At 46.3% G+C, this 18,877-nt stretch overlaps 1 protein-coding gene across 4 annotated transcripts in view; it reads left to right on the top strand.

The window, feature by feature from the left end:
* Nucleotides 1-18,877, top strand: part of LOC130356691 (rho GTPase-activating protein 7-like) — a 219,331-nt gene that overhangs the window by 62,935 nt on the left and 137,519 nt on the right. The window lies entirely within an intron of this gene.

Here is an 18,877-nt window from a genome sequence, read left to right as displayed (position 1 = left end):
CTTAACTTTTCACTCTATTGTGTTATGTTGAGCTATGATTTATACATTTATTTTCCTTGTGTTTTATTTTATGGTTGAATACTTAAGAAGAGGAATATTATTAAGAATAATATTCACCAACATTGTTATCATCACTATCACTCTAATCTTTGTCACCAAGTGCCAGACTTGGGTGCCAAGGGTCCACCAATGGAATTGATCCTGCAGGCCACAACACAGTTACTGTACATGAAAATATTACCTGGTCACTTTATGGTCTCATGCACATAAATGCATGCTATTGTCGTTGTTGTTGGAAGGGGCAAACTGGCAATGACTGTGCAAACACCGTGGCATAATAAGTCATACGGCACTTACTATCTAAGGTCCTTGAGGTACTATTATATCAAAGTGTGGTAAGGAATTAACCCGTAAAGGTGTTATCTGGCATTTTGCTAAATGAATTTCCTTCTGGGGCTGGGTAAAGATATATATAAAAAAAAAAAACCCTAGCCCCGGTCCAGATCTCTGATCTCCTGTCTTCTTCTTGTCTCCAAGATGAGCATTTAGAGCAGGACCTACCAGCTCAGCCAATCACTGACAGCACTGGTATCCCATTAGTGAGTGGGCAGATCCTGCAATGAGTTCTCCTCTTAAAGGGGTACTCCAGTGGAAAACTTTTTTGTTTTATAATCAACTGGTGCCAGAAAGTTAAACAGATTTGTAAATGACTTCTATTAAAAAATCTTTATCCTTCCAGTACTTTGTAGTAGCTGTATGCTAAAGAGGAAATTCTATAGCTTTTGTATTTCTTTTTTGTGTTATACACAGTGCTCTCTGCTTACACCTGCAGCCCGCATCAGGAACTGTCCAGGGCAGGAGAAAATCCCCTTTGCAAACCTATGCTGCTCTGGTCAGTTCCTGACACGGGCAGCAGGTGTCAGCAGAGAGCACTGTGGACAAGACAAAAAATAATTTCAAAAAGAAAATAATTTCCTCTGTAGCATACAGCTGCTAAAAAGTACAAGGGTACAGTGGGAGGGTACAGATTTTTTTTTATAGAAGCCATTTACAAATCTGTTTAACTTTCTGGCACCAGTTGATTAAAAAAAATATGTTTTCCACCGGAGTACCCCTTTAAAAGCAGAAAGGAAACAGAAGATCGGAGGACCAGATACAATAGAGATGAATGAGAGAGGCAGTGGACCAGTGGGAGACTGAGAGTAGGAAAGTATAGGTTTTTTTTAATCTATTTTTTCCCAGCACCATATTCATTTTTAGAAAATGCCACATAACCCCTTTAATGTTAAAGCCAAAGTTTTCCATTCCTAAAATTAATTTCTCTTATAGTTTTCTGTCAATAGATTCATATGGGGTGATAATTATTATTATTTTTTTTTTGAAAGGACAGTTATACTTTTAAATGGTATCTTTCATTTTACTACTTAATGCATTGTGTAACCAATGCTTTGTGGTAACCTTGGCTTAAATGACACCTGCAGCAAGCAGCTACATGCTGATAGGGTAAGGAGAGAGTGTCTGGTGTCATTATAAGTTCAGGAGGGGGCCCAAGGGGGAAGAAAACGGCCCCACCGCAATGCTGACATAGGATGCATTTGGCAAGGTGACTTGACATCTTGCCACTTGTACTGTCAGAAAGCCACAATGAGTTAAAACTAGATACAAGAGGGGGGGTGGGGGGGCTCACTCTATCTCAGGGGCCCAGAGTGGATTCACCTGCTCCCCTGCGGGTTAGTATGAACCAGTTGTCATCCCAAAATTGTATTACTGTCTACAAAAAATAGGTTTTATTACCAGTATTTATTATTATAATATTTAGGTAAATTCTGTAGCTCTCAATGTGTTAGGGGGCATCTGATGCAAAGTTATCCACTGGTGTATTTTAATGCTGTTTTATTGTGACCAGAGGGCCTTCGTATATTGCCCCCATATTTGTTGCATATGCCTATACAAGTCTATCTGTGTCCTGTAATGCGAATGTTCATATTAATGTTGCACATACCCAATTTGGAGGCTCTACACGTAGTTGACTACTCAAGTAAGAGATAGTAGTTGGGCCTTGTGAGCAGGGGTCAAGTCCTGGGAAAAAAAGTGTGGAAACTCACCCAAGATTTCCATTATAGACATCTTATACCCTATCCGCTGCTGGGGACCACCACGTTCTCCCTGCGGCACCCGGCGTTTGTTTTGATCATTGGGTGCAGCACCGGAGGCTCGTGACATCACAGCCCCTCAATGCAAGTCTATGGGAGGGGGCATGACGGCCGTCACGCACCCTTCCATAGAATTGTATTGAGGGGGAATACTGTGACATCATGAGCCTGTGCCCCACATCACCAGTCACCTGGCATGGAGCGAAGCTTGCTCCGTGCACCGGATGTCTGGGGTGCCGCAGCCAAGATTGCGGGGGTCCCCAGCAGCAGGACCCCCGTAATCAGACATCTTATCCCCTATACTTTGGATAGGGGATACGATGTCTAGGGTCGGAGTACCCCTTTAAAAGGGGTTGTGCGCTGCCCTGCAGTTCGGAGCTTCGTTTACAGCGTCCGGAAATTCATTACTCCAAACGCTGTGTGCGGGCTTCCGTGTTCACGCCCGGCCCCTTCGTGACGTCTCGCCCGCCACCTCGTGACGTCTCGCCCGCCCCCTCAACGAAAGTCTATGGGAAGGGGGCGCGACTTCACGAGGGGGCGGGCGAGACGTCACCAAGGGGCTGGCGGCCCGAACACGGAAGCCCGCAAACAGCGTTCGGAGTAATGAACTTCCGGACACTGTGAGCGGAGCTCCGAACTGCCGGGCAGCGCACAACCCCTTTAAGGGCTGGTCCTGCAGGACACCTGATAATGGGAACTGCGTCCTGCTGTGGAAAAAGTGCAGGAACTCCGTTCCCATGAGTTCCTGCAGGACTTGAGCCCTGCTTGTCAGGATGATTTGTATTTTGTGACAGTCTTAAGAGGGTTGTGACACCTTTTAGCCTGTCTGTTGCAGGAAACATGTGTTGACTGGTCTGTGGTGATGTGTCTAAAGGCCACCAATAACAGTGACAGCTCAGATAGCAATAGAAACAAGCGTTGGTACTGGAGGGGACAGTGAATAGGACTACCCATGGTACAAATAGAAACAAAGCCATGATGCTCCACATTGTGATCAGTGGGGTTCAGACCCTGTTGTTTTACAACAATGATGAACCCAGCTGCTGACTATGCAGGGAACTGGGACACAGCCTCATTCAAGTTAATGGGACCATGTGGTCCCATAGATTTTTGTAAATTATAAGTTTCTGTGCCTAGAGTTTTGTACAATGACGTTATTCATGTTTTGTGTTCTTTTTTTTTTTTTTCTCCTAATTTTAAATATTAAACAGCTTTTATACAATATGTTGCCCCATTGTGCAACATCTGCCTGGCCTCAGCATGTGTCAGACTGGTAATAACTTGTGATGGATGCTGGAACAAATTCTCATTTTTTGGCTTGTCATGTGTTTAAATATTATTTGCTTTTAATAAAGCACATACGTACATTTTCAAATCAATATAAACTATTGTGCATGGTGCTTGAATTCATGTCTTGTGTTATATTGTGTGGAACTGCTGATTTTCATGAGCGAAGGGAATATTTTTGTTTAATCTTTAAAGGGGTTGTCTGGTGTGTGGAAAAGCCGTGACACTTCTTACCTCCTTAAAGGGGTACTCCGGTGGAAAACAAATGTTTTCAAATCAACTGGTGCCAGAAAATTAAACAAATTTGTAAATTACTTTTATTTAAAAATCTTAATCCTTCTGGTACTTATCAGCTGCTGTATACTACAGATAAATTTGTGGTGTAGTCCTTTCCAGCCTGACCCCAGTGCTCTCTGCTCACACCTCTGTCCGTGTCAGAAACTGTCCAGAGCAGGAGAGGTTTGCTTTGCAGATTTGTTCCTACTCCAGACAGTTCCTGACATGGACAGATGTGTCAGCAGAGAGCACTGTTGTCAGACTGAAAAGAAATTCAAAAAGGAAAATAACTTCCTCTGGAGCACACAGCAGCTTAGAAGTACTGGAAGGATTAAGATTTTTAAATAGAAGTAATTTACGTATATGTTTAACTTTCTGCCACCAGTTGATTTGAAAACATATTTTTTTTTCCACCAGAGAACCCCTTTAATCCTCTACCAACCTAGTGCAGATTCCACAGTGATCCCTAGCCTGTCTTAGTATACAATCTGCCATCATGAACGTTTTGTGTCTGTACATTACCAATGCAGTCAATCAGTGGTTAGGTTTCATATGGTGGATATCACTGCTTAATGGTGCCAGTAGGTATAAGAAATGACTGCTGAGGTCAGACTGGAAACAAAGACAAGAAGACAACCAATGTGCAATGGCTCAGGTGGTGTCAAAGAGAGGACTAGTTTATTATAATTTTTTTTCGTTATTTTAAAACACTTGTGTTTTGTTTTATCCAGAAACTGGAAAACCCCTTAGGCTGGGTTTACATATATCAGGCGTCCGACATGGTTTCCCTCCAGCGTGCTCTGGAGGGAAACTGATGCAAGAACTGATCCCTTTCATTTGAATGGGACAGTTTGCAATCATCGAGCATCTCAATTTTTACGCTGGATGGTTGGACACTCCGGAGAGCACCAGGCAGGGGAACACAGTTCTAGCATCAGTTCTAGCACCAGTTGAGGCGGAATCTTCCCTGGTGACTCAAAGTGCCATTCCCAAATGGCTTCATAAATAGAATTCCCTGCAAATACCAAAATATTTCATAGTAAATCACAAATCACTTTACAGAGGAAACCTGGCAAAGCAGATCAATAAAAATGTACATTTGCAATTTTATTATACTGTATGTTAAAAAATAATTGTTCTTTCTCAGATATTGACAACTTAATTCAATTGCAAATGGTAAATGCTGTTGCTTTAAGGTGTACTCCTCAGTCATGTAAAACCACTAAAGACAAAATAAACATATTCAAGTTTGGAAAGAATCAGCTTTCAAGCTTAAAGGGGTACTCCGGGCAAATTTTTCATCCCATATCCAAAGGATAGGGGATAAGATGTCTGATCGCGGGGGGTATCAGCAGCGCCCCCATGATCAGACACCTTATCCCCTATTCTTTGGATGGGGGATAAAATATTTTTGCCCAGAATACCCCTTTATGTTAGCAAGAAAAATGTCCACAACTCTTCTGTTTTTATGAATTATGTATACATTCCAGTATGGAGACAGCCAATCATTCTTTTTTTTTGGATTTGGTCTCTATGGAAAACCAAAGGGCAAAACCAATAATGAATGCCATTCTTACATTTTAACAGCTGGTTGTATGTTAGAAATTGCATGGATATCAGATGCATTTCACCTACCCTATCGATAGAGGATATCTTTTCATATGTAAGCTCCCCAACATGTGTCGTAAGCTGTTTGCTTTTAACCAGTATGCATTTATCTGTCCCAATGTCTCTTGATCAATGGCATTCACAGTACTACTTCTCTACTTGAAGATAGGTCAACTCTCTTTTCATGTCTGTTTTAGTAAATAGTTGTATTCCCCAAGAAGCAAAAATGTATTTGCCTCTTTTCTTAGAATTTTGCGTTGTGATACTGCTATTTTATTCCTGCTAGATATAGACAACTGCTCACCATTCCCCCTTTCAATGGGGTAAGCATAGAAATAGTGATCCCATGTGCAAAGGAATTGCTAAGACCCAATTGACAATTTCATTAACCCCTTCAGGACGGAGCCCATTTTGGCCTTAAGGACCGGAGCGTTTTTTGCACATCTGACCACTGTCACTTTAAACATTAATAACTCTGGAATGCTTTTAGTTATCATTCTGATTCCGAGATTGTTTTGTCGTGACATATTCTACTTTAACATAGTGGTAAATTTTTGTCGATACTTGCATCCTTTCTTGGCGAAAAATCCGTAAATTTGATGAAAAATTTGAAAATTTTGCATTTTTCTAACTTTGAAGCTCTCTGCTTGTAAGGAAAATGGATATTACGAATACATTTTTTTTTGGTTCACATATACAATATGTCTACTTTATGTTTGCATCATAAAATTGATGAGTTTTTACTTTTGGAAGACATCATAGGGCTTCAAAGTTCAGCAGCAATTTTCCGATTTTTCACAAAATTTTCAAACTCAGTATTTTTCAGGGACCAGTTCAGGTTTGAAGTGGATTTGAAGGGTCTTCATATTAGAAATACCCCATAAATGACCCCATTATAAAAACTACACCCCCCAAAGTATTCAAAATGACATTCAGTCAGCGTTTTAACCCTTTAGGTGTTTCACACGAATAGCAGCAAAGTGAAGGAGAAAATTCACAATCTTCATTTTTTACACTTACATGTTCTTGTAGACCCAATTTTTGAATTTTTACAAGGGGTAAAAGGACAAAATTTTTACTTGTATTTGTAGCCCAATTTCTCTGGAGTAAGCACATACCTCATATGTCTATGTAAAGTGTTCGGCGGGCGCAGTAGAGGGCTCAGAAGGGAAGGAGCGACAAGGGGATTTTGGAGAGTACGTTTTTCTGAAATGGTTTTTGGGGGGCATGTTACCTTTAGGAAGCCCCTATGGTGCCAGAACAGCAAAAAAAAAACACATGGCATACCATTTTGGAAACTAGACCCCTCGGGGAATGTAACATGGGATAAAGTGAACCTTAATACCCCACAGGTGTTTCACGACTTTTGCAAATGTAAAAAAAATAATAATAATTTTTACCTAAAATGCTTGTTTTCCCCAAAATTTTTTATTTTTAAAAAGGGTAATAGCAGAAAATACCCCTAAAAATTTGAAGCCCAATTTCTCCCGATTCAGAAAACACCCCATATGGGGGTGAAAAGTGCTCTGCTGGCGCACTACAGGTCTCGCAAGAGAAGGAGTCACATTTTGCTTTTTGAAAGCAAATTTTGCTCTGGGGGCATGCTGCATTTAGGAAGCCCCTATGGTGCCAGAACAGCAAAAAAAAACCACATGGCATACCATTTTGGAAACTAGACCCCTCGGGGAACGTAACAAGGGGTTAAGTGAACCTTTATACACCACAGGTGTTTCACGACTTTTGCATATGTAAAAAAAAAATTTTTTTTTTACCTAAAATGCTTGTTTTCCCAAAAATTTTACATTTTTAAAAAGGTTAAAGCAGAAAATACCCCCCAAAATTTGTAACACAATTTCTCCCGAGTACGGCGATACCCCATATGTGACCCTAAACTGTTGCCTTGAAATACGACAGGGCTCCAAAGTGAGAGTGCCATGCGCATTTGAGGCCTAAATTAGGGACTTGCATAGGGGTGGACATAGGGGAATTCTACGCCAATGATTCCCAAACAGGGTGCCTCCAGCTGTTGCAAAACTCCCAGCATGCCTGGACAGTCAACGGCTGTCCGACAATACTGGGAGTTGTTTTGCAACAGCTGGAGGCTCCGTTCTGGAAACAGTGGCGTACCAGACGTTTTTCATTTTTATTGGGGAGGGGGGCTGTGTAGGGGTATGTGTATACGTAGTGTTTTTTACTTTTTATTTTATTTTTTGTGGTAGTGTAGTGTTTTTAGGGTACAGTCGCACGGGCGGGGGTTCACAGTAGTTTCTCGCTGGCAATTTGAGCTGCAGCAGAAAGTTTGCGGCAGCTCAAATTTGCAGCCAGATACTTACTGTAATCCTCCGCCCATGTGAGTGTACCCTGTACGTTCACATTGGGGGGGGGGGGGGGACATCCAGCTGTTGCATAACTACAACTCCCAGCATGCCCGTTGGCTGTCGGTGACAGCTGAGAGTTGCAGTTTTGCAACAACTGTAGGCACACTAGTTATGTATCACTGAGTTTGTGACCTAACTCAGTGTTTCACAACCAGTGTGCCTCCAGCTGTTGCAAAACTACAACTCCCAGCATGTACGGTGCATGGTGTACGGTGACTGCTGAGAGTTGTAGTTTGCAACAGCTGGAGGCACACCGGTCGTGAAACACTGAGTTAGGTAAAAAAAAAAACTGAGTTTCACAACCAGTGTGCCTTCAGCTGTTGCAAAACTACAACTCTCAGCAGTCACCGACAGCCAACGGGCATGCTGGGAGTTGTAGTTATGCAACCAGCAGATGCACCACTACAACTCCCAGCATGCACTTTAGCTGTTTGTGCAAGCTGGGAGTTGTAGTTATACAACAGCTGAAGGTACACTTTTCCATAGAAAGAATGTGCCTCCAGCTGTTGCAAAACCATAAGTCCCAGCATGCCCATAAGGGAATGCTGGGAGTTGTGGTGGTCTGCCTCCTGCTGTTGCATAACTACAGCTCCCAGCATGCCCTTTTTGCATGCTGGGAGCTGTTGCTAAGCAACAGCAGGAGGCTGTCACTCACCTCCAACGATCCAGACGCTGCAGGTCAGTCCCGCCGCCGCCGTCGCTCCTGGGGCCCCGATCCCAACATTAACGCCGGGGATCGGGGTCCCCAGCACCCGGGGTGCACGTCCCGCACCCGCTCACGTCCTCTGGAAGAGGGGCGGAGCGGGTGCGGGAGTGACACCCGCAGCAGGCGCCCTCATTGGTCGGCCGGTAATCCGGCCAACGAATCAGGGCGATCGTGAGGTGGCACCAGTGCCACCTCACCCCTGCAGGCTCTGGCTGTTCGGGGCCGTCAGAGATTTGATTTGCAGATTTTGGTATTTTTGAATATATTGAGGATAAATTTTATCACTTCTGAAAGGCATCTATTTCTTAAACTGTTGGCTTGGATATACTTATCCTCTTTTTGCTTTGCAACATAATGAAAAACCTGATGCTAGTAATACAATAACTATACTTTGTGTATGGATGTTGTGTATGGATTTGATTCGGTCTTGATAAAAACAGAGACATTTCTAAGTCATTTCAAACTTCTGCACATTGTTTTAAGTACAAATGATTAAATATTCTAGCAATACAGTATGGAAACAGATCACTTTCTGATGATGCATTACACATTACGTTACTGAGTTCTACATTTCACTATATCCTAGCAACTAGATTGATTTCTCTTCCTATATGGATTTCTGGGGTCAGACATACCCTGTAGTGTTAACTGTCTATGATTCGAGTCACAGAGCTGAGCTCGCTTCATAGACAGTGAATGAGTGGCTGCTATCAGCAGCTGGGACTCACCACTAATCACAGATATCAGCAATCATGCTGATGTCCAGTATTAAACTCTTTAGATGCCATGAGCAATGGCAATAACTGCATTTAAAGGATAAAAATGAGGGTGCCAGTTGGTTTGGGGCATTCAATGGATGAGTTAAAATAGCAGAAGTGTTCTCTATTATCTTTTGCTGGTGATTGTCGCTCTTCTGATACAGTTTGCCTTAGGCAGACTGTACTACCAGAGTACCGATATGACTATACAATGCTATACTGTAGCATAGCATTGTACAGTGAAAACATTTGAATAATTGCTTAGAATAGTCCCCTATGGGACTGAAATAAATAATATATTTTTTTTAAATATATGAAAGCCCCTCCCCTAATAAAAATATAAATCACCTATTTGAACTTAAGGGCATTGTCTTGTCTTGCCCAGTGTCTTGGTGTCTCTGTTAGCCAGCAAGAACCAAAGCAGATTTAAATAGGGGCAGTAGCTCAAATTGTCCTCATTATAATCTGCCCATGTCACCCTCCTTGTAATTCTAGGTGGTGCCACCCGAGGAAAATCACTCAACTCACCTCATGGCAGAAGCATCTCTGGTCAGAGGTCAGTGAAGGTGAGGAAACAGAGTGCTAGGAGACATTCTCAGAATTTACTTGTGCAGCAATTGGACATTCCTTTTCTGTGTTAAAGCTGAGAAGGAGTAGACCACATTTCTTACTTTCCAAACAACTGGTTTGTATTATCTCAACTATATTTTTTATGTGCAATTCTTTTTTAGAAAGTCCTATAACCCAACACTTTTAAAATATTCCTTCATAATGTATGTCCTCAGAATGCCTGCCAGACTATTTCATCCTATAACCTTAAATACATTTACCATCTATACATTTTTGGCAGCATGTTTCAAGTCTCAGCAGGCTGCCAAGTTTGTCTAGACTATATCTGTACATCATTTTCATAGGCCATAAATGGGAATAGATGCATTATGTTGTAAATGGCCTCAGTCAAGGTTATCAAAGTTATATTCTTAGAAAGTAAATTGTTTTATGACTATAGGATACATAGGAAACCATTTTATTCTTCCTACTGTAAAATGTCATTAAGTAACAGCATACTGCTTGTTACGCCTAGCGCTCCGGGTCCCCGCTCCTCCCCGGAGCGCTCACGGCGTCTCTTTCCCTGCAGCTCCCCGGTCAGTCCCGCTGACCGGGAGCGCTGCTCTCTCATGGCCGTTGGGGATGCGATTCGCACAGCGGGACGCGCCCGCTCGCGAATCGCATCCCAGGTCACTTACCCGTTCCCGTCTCCTGCGGTAATGTGCTGGCGCGCGCGGCTCCGCTCTCTAGGGCGCGCGCGCGCCAGCTCCCTGAGACTTAAAGGGCCAGTGCACCAATGATTGGTGCCTGGCCCAATTAGCTTAATTGGTTCCCACCTGTTCCCTGCTTATATCTAGTCTCCTCCCTTGCACTCCCTTGCCGGATCTTGTTGCCTTAGTGCCAGTGAAAGCGTTCTTTGTGTGTTTATACCCTGTGTACCAGTACCTTTGCTATCTCCCTTGACTACGAACCTTGCCGCCTGCCCCCGACCTTCTGCTACGTCCGACCTTGCTACTGCCTACTCCCTTGTACCTCGCCTATCTTCAGCATCTTCAGCAGCCAGAGAGGTGAGCCGTTGCTAGTGGATACGACCTGGTCACTACCGCCGCAGCAAGACCATCCCGCTTTGCGGCGGGCTCTGGTGAAAACCGGTAGTGGCTTAGAACCGGTCCACTAGCGCGGTCCTCGCCATCCCTCTCTGGCACAGAGGATCCACTACCTGGCAGCCGGCATCGTGACAGTAGATCCGGCCATGGATCCCGCTGAGGTTCCCCTGCCAGTTGCCTCTGATATCACCACGGTGGTCGCCCAGCAAGCCCGACAGATCGCCCATCTAACCCACCAGATGTCAGAAATGTCCACCATTGTGCACCAACTTCAGTCGCAACTTCACCAGCAATCATCTCCTCCGCCAGCTCCTGCACCCCTTCCGCAGCGAGTGGCCACTCCTAGCCTCCGCCTGTCTTTGCCGGACAAATTTAATGGGGACTCTAAGTTTTGTCGTGGCTTCCTTTCGCAATGTTCTCTGCACTTGGAGATGATGTCGGACCTGTTTCCTACTGAAAGGTCTAAGGTGGCTTTCGTAGTCAGCCTTCTGTCTGGAAAAGCCCTGTCATGGGCCACACCGCTCTGGGACCGCAATGACCCCGTCACTGCCTCTGTTCACTCCTTCTTCTCGGAAATTCGAAGTGTCTTTGAGGAACCTGCCCGAGCCTCTTCTGCTGAGACTGCCCTGCTGAACCTGGTCCAGGGTAATTCCTCCGTTGGCGAGTACGCCATACAATTCCGTACTCTTGCTTCTGAACTTTCCTGGAATAATGAGGCTCTCTGCGCGACCTTTAAAAAAGGCCTATCCAGCAACATTAAAGATGTTCTGGCCGCACGAGAGACTCCTGCTAGCCTGCATGAACTCATTCATCTAGCCACTCGCATTGACATGCGTTTTTCTGAGAGGCATCAAGAGCTCCGCCAGGAAAAAGACTTAGATCTCTGGCCACCTCTCCCACAGTCTCCACTGCAATCTGCGCCTAGGCCTCCCGCCGAGGAGGCCATGCAAGTGGATCGGTCTCGCCTGACCCTGGAAGAGAGGAATCGCCGTAAGGAAGAGAATCTTTGTTTGTACTGTGCCAGTACTGAACATTTTCTGGTGGATTGCCCAATCCGTCCTCCACGTCTGGGAAACGCACGCTCGCACTCAGCTCTCGTGGGTGTGGCGTCTCTTGATGCCAAGTCGGCTTCTCCACGTCTCACGGTACCTGTTCGGATTTCCACTTCAGCCAGCTCTCCCCTCTCAGCCGTGGCCTGCCTGGACTCTGGAGCTTCTGGGAATTTTATTCGGGACTCCTTTGGGAATAAATTCCGTATTCCGGTGACCCGTCTTGTCAAGCCACTCCACATTTCCGCGGTCAACGGAGCCAGGTTGGACTGTACCATACGTTTCCGCACGGAGCCCCTTCTTATGAGCATCGGATCTCACCACGAGAGGATTGAACTTTTGGTCCTCCCCAATTGCACCTCGGAAATTCTCCTTGGACTTCCCTGGCTTCAACTTCATTCCCCAACCCTGGATTGGTCCACTGGGGAGATCAAGAGTTGGGGGTCCTCTTGTTCCAAGAACTGTCTAAAACCGGTTCCCAGTAACCCTTGCCGTAACTCTGTGGTTCCTCCTGTATCTGGTCCCCCTAAGGTCATTAAGGACTCTGCCTGCCACAGGAAATGCCCCTCCCCCCCTCCCAGTTCCATCAGGCAAGCTTCTGTGTCCCCTCATGGCCCTCGTCCTGGTGTCACACTGCCCCGTGCCAGGTCCCGCCCTCTGCCCTCTCTCCCCATTCCTACTCCTGCGGTTCTGCCTGCCATTGAGGAATCCCTCCATCCTTTCCCGGTGTCCTCATCCCAGGGGAGGCAGTTACCCGATAAAGAGAAGGGGAGACCTAAGGGGGGGGGTACTGTTACGCCTAGCGCTCCGGGTCCCCGCTCCTCCCCGGAGCGCTCACGGCGTCTCTTTCCCTGCAGCTCCCCGGTCAGTCCCGCTGACCGGGAGCGCTGCTCTCTCATGGCCGTTGGGGATGCGATTCGCACAGCGGGACGCGCCCGCTCGCGAATCGCATCCCAGGTCACTTACCCGTTCCCGTCTCCTGCGGTCATGTGCTGGCGCGCGCGGCTCCGCTCTCTAGGGCGCGCGCGCGCCAGCTCCCTGAGACTTAAAGGGCCAGTGCACCAATGATTGGTGCCTGGCCCAATTAGCTTAATTGGTTCCCACCTGTTCCCTGCTTATATCTAGTCTCCTCCCTTGCACTCCCTTGCCGGATCTTGTTGCCTTAGTGCCAGTGAAAGCGTTCTTTGTGTGTTTATACCCTGTGTACCAGTACCTTTGCTATCTCCCTTGACTACGAACCTTGCCGCCTGCCCCCGACCTTCTGCTACGTCCGACCTTGCTACTGCCTACTCCCTTGTACCTCGCCTATCTTCTGTATCTTCAGCAGCCAGAGAGGTGAGCCGTTGCTAGTGGATACGACCTGGTCACTACCGCCGCAGCAAGACCATCCCGCTTTGCGGCGGGCTCTGGTGAAAACCTGTAGTGTCTTAGAACCGGTCCACTAGCACGGTCCTCGCTATCCCTCTCTGGCACAGAGGATCCACCTCCTGCCAGCCGGCATCGTGACACTGCTGTAAAACTTCTAACACATTTCCTAATCTGCTACAAAGCAAACAGAAAAAGCCAAATGTACTTATAAATGGAAGATTCAGAGGGATAACTACTAAATAAAAACAACTTTGTATAGATGGCTTTAGTTATATTTTGTATCATTTAAACAGGTTATCCAACATAAGGTGACTTTAGTATGTACCTGCCAGACAGTAATGGACATGCTTAGGAAGGATCCCCGCTTGTTTTGGTGTTGTGAGTCCAGCATAATGTTGCTGCTTACTTTTTGTGAAATTATTATTTCCTCTTGGAATTCCCTTCTTCTACAAGTCACAAGATTCCTTGTTTTTAGGTGTGAGGTCACTTTTTTTCTCCCTCCCACACATCAACCACCCCACCCATTGCAGCACAGCTGAGCTCCCTTGCATGTTGTGCTGTGCTTGAAAATACAATTCCCTCCAGCCCTGTGGAGAATGATCTCCCTCACATCCAGCAGCCCCTTCACCTATTGAAGCTCAGAAAAGCCCCCTTTCAACACCTGACTACTGATGTCAATGTCTCCAAGTTGCAATGCAACCTGTGAAAACCTGAGATGACGGTCCTAGAAGTTTAAAACAAAGGCTATGTTCACAACACATTTAGGTATATGTGCTGGAAATTTTTTTGATTTATACACAGAATGAAGCCATAGACCTGCATTGATTTGATTTGTCTTTTTGGCCTCTGTTGGGGTGATATGCACTGGCCTACCATTCCTTTTACATTGGAGGTATACAGCTGTTAAAAATATTTGGCAGCATGCTACTCTGCTTCCATGGCATGCTACCCTATTGGCACAGCATGTCATGCTCATTGCACTGTTTGGATAGGAAGCCAATTAAAATTATTAATTGCCTAATAAATTGACATATATTTGTAAATAAAGTTATTTTAATACCTTTCTGTAGTATTATTACAGGATGTACTCTATACAGGAATCTTATTACATGGTATCATGTAATGGGCTCAGGAATTGTGCCACTCTCTCCATGCTGGCTGTTATATGCTGCTTACACCTGCTGCCATTGACAGGAATTAGTGACAACTCTGATCCCAGTCATCTAATCCCACTAGATGCCACACCAGTAACCACATTGGCATACAGATGGATAGGCATCTTGGGGGGGGTCTCCTTTATTACCTTATAAACCTCCCTTGATTATGGATTACTTGTTAAATTGTCAAGGCGGCCGAGACCTAGTGTCAATGCATCCCCTCTTCACTTTTATTTACAAAAATCTAAACTGTAAAAAAATTCTCTTATTTTTTCTGCACAATAAACTTTGTAATAGGAAATAATATCACGTCAGGTTTGTTTATAGTCACCTAGCCTCCCAAAAAGAGGGATTAAAAGTGATCAAAAAGTAGTATGTATGCCAAAAACTACAGCTCGTAACAATAACCAAGGACCCCTTTTTCCAATTCCATTCCAGAAATATTTTTTAGTTTCTCAACAAGAGTGGTAAAGTAGAGTGCCAAAAAAAGTACTACTTGTTCCGTAAAAAAAAAAAAGAAAAAGTGTTTGACTATAAAAGGTGGAGAAGTCATTCTTAATCATGTATTCTGCTGCTCAATGTACTATTGATACAAAGCAGACAGGACATTTCCCTACTACCATAATGTTAACATTTAACCTCCTGTAATGACTTTACATTTTTTGGCTACAATAAGCCCAAGGCCACCTCCTAGAAAGAGCAGGCCGAATACAAAGTCAGTACTGAATATAAAGTGACGCACAAATAGGAAATACGAAAAAGAAAAAAACTGTTAAATCTTTACAGATGGTGAACACATTTTAGCTGTATTAAGCAGTTCTTGGAAAAAATAGCTCTTTCAGGTACTAGCTGCCAAACTGCTTATTTTTAGCATAGGACTTGACAAATCTCTCAAGACTTTAAGCATATCGGGGGGCATGTTTTTTTGCGTGACTCCGCCAAATTAATTAAATGGCCGCAGGGCATTCAATACATTTTTGGGAGGATACACATTTTCTGAAATGTTACTCTTCACACACACCAAAAAGTTATGCTAGGTCTTGGCTGGTGTAGAATTGTGCCTTAAAGGGGTACTCCGGTGGTCAATTTTTTTTCCGTTTTTGACTTACCCTATTTGTTTTGTTTCATTTCTATTCTTTTTGTTTAGGCTACTCTATTTCCATTCTTTGTTGTCTTTTTTTATCCCCCACTTTGTTTTCCTATTGTTGCTTATATTTCCTGTATCTTGCTGTGCTGAAAACTACAAATCCCAGCATGCCACATGCCTTGCTGATTTGGGACGGCTCCTTCCTTTTTTTTTTTTTGTTCCGCCCTTTACCCACCCTACTATTTTGCCAGGTTGGCCCCCTTATACACAGCACACTAACATAAATCAGCCCTGGTTGGGATACACTGGCATACACACAAAAGGGACTCCAACTCCCAGCATGTGTCATTCAGGAGTCTTTAGTCTGGGGAATCACACCAGCATGCTGCGTCTGTAGTCTCCTGGGGGTTGTAGTTCACCACACCCCTATCGAGCATACACCAGGGTTTCCCAACCAGGGTGCCTCCAGGTGTTGCAAAACTACTACTACCAGCATTCCCTGGTTGGGAAACACTAGCATACACACATAACAAGGACTACAACTCCCAGCATGTGTCATTCAGAAGTCCCCCGCCCCCTTCCTTCACACATAGAAATCATCCCCAGTATGAGATTTATTCCTCAGCCCCTGCAGTCTATACATTTCCAGCCCTGCACTTTGTCATCCTCCCGTTCAGTGAACACAGAGCTCAGGGAAGAGATGAGGAGGAGTGTATGTCCTCTCTCTTGTTAGGATTCGGCAGGCTGGATGTGGATCCTCTGTGCCAGTGAGGGATTGGCGTGGACCGTGCCGGTGGACCGGTTCTAGGTTGCTACTGGTATTCACCAGAGCCCGCCGCAAAGCGGGATGGTCTTGCTGCGGCGGTAGCAACCAGGTCGTATCCACCGGCAACGGCTCAACCTCGCTGACTGCTGAGAAGGCGTGGGACAGAAGGACTAGACAGAGGCAAGGTCAGACGTAGCAGAAGGTCGGGGCAGGCGGCAAGGTTCGTAGTCAATGGCGATAGCAAGAGGTCAGGAACACTGGTAAGACAAACACTATAAACGCTTTCTCTGGCACAAGGCAACAAGATCCGGCAAGGAAGTGAAGGGGAAGAGAGGTTAAATAGACAGGGAGCAGGTGGAGGCTAATTAGACTGATTGGGCCAGGCACCAATCATTGGTGCACTGGCCCTTTAAATCTTAGAGAGCTGGCGCGCGCGTGCCCTAAGGATCGGAGCCGCGCGCGCCAGGACGAGACAGCCGGGGACCGGGACAGGTGAGTGACTTGGGAAGCGATTCGCGAGCGGGCGCGTCCCGCTATGCGAATCGCATCCCCGCCGGCAGTGTCAGTGCAGCGCTCCCGGTCAGCGGGTCTGACCGGGGCGCTGCAGAGAGAGGAATGCCGCGAGTGCTCCGGGGAGGAGCAGGGACCCGGAGCGCTTGGCGTAACAGTACCCCCCCCCCCCCCCTTAGATCTCCACCTCTTTTTGTCCGGATGTCGCTCCACATGGGACGAGGACATTGGGAACGATTGTAGAGTCTCCTTCTGGAGGACAGTGAAGTCCTGGGTATGCTCATCAATGGCAGGCAGTTCAGAAGGAGTGGGAATGGGGAGGGGGGGCAGAGGGTGAAGCTTGCCACGGGGCAGAGTGTTACCAGGACGGGGGCTATGAGGAGGCACAGCATAGTCCTGATAGGCCTTGGGGAGACCAGGTATAGGAGGAGACACTGAGGTTTGACAGACGGGACTGGGGGCGGACGTGAGGCATTTTTTGTGGCAAGAAGCACCCCAGCTCTTGATCTCCCCGGTGGTCCAGTCAAGGGTAGGAGAGTGGCGTTAGAGCCATGGCAGACCGAGGAGGACTTCAGAGGTGCAGTTGGGCAAAACAAAAAGTTAAATTTTTTCGTGATGCAGTCCAATGCTCATGAGCAGGGGTTCTGTGCGGTAACGCACAGTGCAGTCCAATTGCACTCCGTTGACCGAGGAAATGTAGAGCGGCTTGGCGAGACTGGTCACAGGGATGTTGAACTTATTAACAAAAGAGGCCAAAATGAAATTTCCCGCAGAACCAGAGTTCAAGAAGGCCACAGCTGAGAAGGAGGAGTTGGCAGAAAGAGAAATCCGTACGGGCACAGTGAGACGTGGAGAAGCAGACTTCAGACCAAGAGACGCCACTCCCACGTGAGCTGGGTGCGTGCGTGCGTTTCCCAGACGTGGAGGACGAATAGGGCAATCCACCAAGAAATGTTCGGTACTAGCACAGTACAGACATAAATTTTTATCTCTGCGGCGAGTCCTCTCTTCATGGGTCAGGCGAGACCGATCCACTTGCATAGCCTCCTCGGCGGGAGGCACAGGGGTAGATTGCAAAGGATACTGTGAGAGAGGTGCCCAGAGATCAAGGTCTTTTTCCTGGCGGAGCTCCTGGTGTCTTTCAGAAAAACGCATGTCAATGCGGGTGGCCAAATGGATAAGTTCATGCAGGTTGGCAGGAATTTCTCATGCAGCCAGCACATCTTTGATGTTACTGGATAGGCCTTTTTTAAAGGTCGCGCAGAGGGCCTCGTTGTTCCAAGATAATTCAGAGGCGAGGGTACGAAATTGGATGGCGTATTCGCCTACAGAAGAATTTCCCTGGACCAGGTTCAGCAAGGCAGTTTCAGCAGAAGAAACTCGGGCTGGTTCCTCGAAGACACTACGAACCTCAGCGAAGAAGGACTGTACAGTGGCAGTGACAGGATCATTGCGGTCCCAGAGCGGTGTGGCCCATGACAGGGCCTTCCCAGACAGGAGACTGACCACGAAAGCCACCTTCAACCGTTCTGTAGGAAATTGGTCCGACAACATCTCCAAATGTAGGGAACATTGTGACAGGAAACCATGGCAAAGTCTAGAGTCCCCATCAAATTTGTCCGGCAGGGACAAGCAGAGGCCAGGAGCGGGCACTCGCTGCGGAGGAGGTGCAGGAGCTGGCGGAGGAGATGGTTGCTGCTGTAGCTGTGGCAGAAGTTGCTGTAGCATGGCGGTCAACTGCGACAGCTTCTGTCCTTGTTTTGCGAACTGTTGTCCAAGTTGCTCTATCTGTTGAGACTGCTGGGCGACCACCGTGGTAAGGTCAGCGACAACTGGCAGCGGGACCTCAGCGGGATCCATGGCCGGATCTACTGTTAGGATTCGGCAGGCTGGATGTGGATCCTCTGTGTCAGCGAGGGATTGGCGTGGACCGTGTCGTTGGGCCTGTTCTAGGTTGCTAGTGGTATTCTCCAGAGCCCGCCGCAAAGCGGGATGGTCTTGCTGCGGCGGTAGCAACCAGGTCGTATCCACCGGCAACGGCTCAACCTCGCTGACTGCTGAGAAGGCGTGGGACAGAAGAACTAGACAGAGGCAAGGTCAGACGTAGCAGAAGGTCGGG

Source organism: Hyla sarda, chromosome 1 (genome assembly GCF_029499605.1).
Source record: "Hyla sarda isolate aHylSar1 chromosome 1, aHylSar1.hap1, whole genome shotgun sequence".
Classification (NCBI taxonomy): Eukaryota; Metazoa; Chordata; class Amphibia; order Anura; family Hylidae; genus Hyla; species Hyla sarda.
The sequence above is the reverse complement of the archived record's forward strand: the minus strand, read 5'-3'. Positions and strand labels throughout refer to the sequence as shown.